We start from the raw sequence: 611 nt of genomic DNA, 5'->3' as shown, positions 1-611 counted from the left end.
AGCAGCTCCCACCCCAGCGCACTTTGGCCAGCTTGACGGACCCTCAGAGAGCCGCAGGACCTCCTGGCGAGTCCAGAGGCCGCTCGAGTTGGTTTTCTTCTTCTGAAAACCGCCTCCTGCGCGCGCGCGGAGCTTCCAGCAGAGAGTCGTGCGCTCCCGCTGGTTCCCCTCCCCACCCCGCGCCCCACCCCTTCTATTTATCCGGTGGATATGGCCGGGGAGAGTTATTCCAATCTGCTCAGGTGCTTGGGTCCCCCGGCGTTTGGTTCCCCGGCTGTTGCACGCGCGGTCAGGTGCGGCTACGAGAGGTCTCCCCGGAGCCCGCGGGTCCTCGGTGCCCCCCAGCGCAGAGCCCGAGGCCGCCAGGCAGGTCAGATCAACAGATGTGCAGCCGCAGGCAGAGCCTCATTTCCACTCGCACATCGCTCCCCACTCAGCCCGCAGCCCTTCTGCCAAGTGCAGCCAAGCCGCCTCTCGCTCCTGGTCCTAATGCCCCCACTGTTCCCAGGCTTGGCACCACCCCACGCAACCCAGCTCCCCAGGGGCAAATCAAAGGCGTCACTGCCAGCAGCAAACCCAAACAGGAACATCCCCGGAGTTCAGATGCAAAT

Source organism: Sorex fumeus, unplaced genomic scaffold (genome assembly GCF_029834395.1).
Source record: "Sorex fumeus unplaced genomic scaffold, SorFum_2.1 ptg000072l, whole genome shotgun sequence".
Classification (NCBI taxonomy): Eukaryota; Metazoa; Chordata; class Mammalia; order Eulipotyphla; family Soricidae; genus Sorex; species Sorex fumeus.
The sequence above is the reverse complement of the archived record's forward strand: the minus strand, read 5'-3'. Positions refer to the sequence as shown.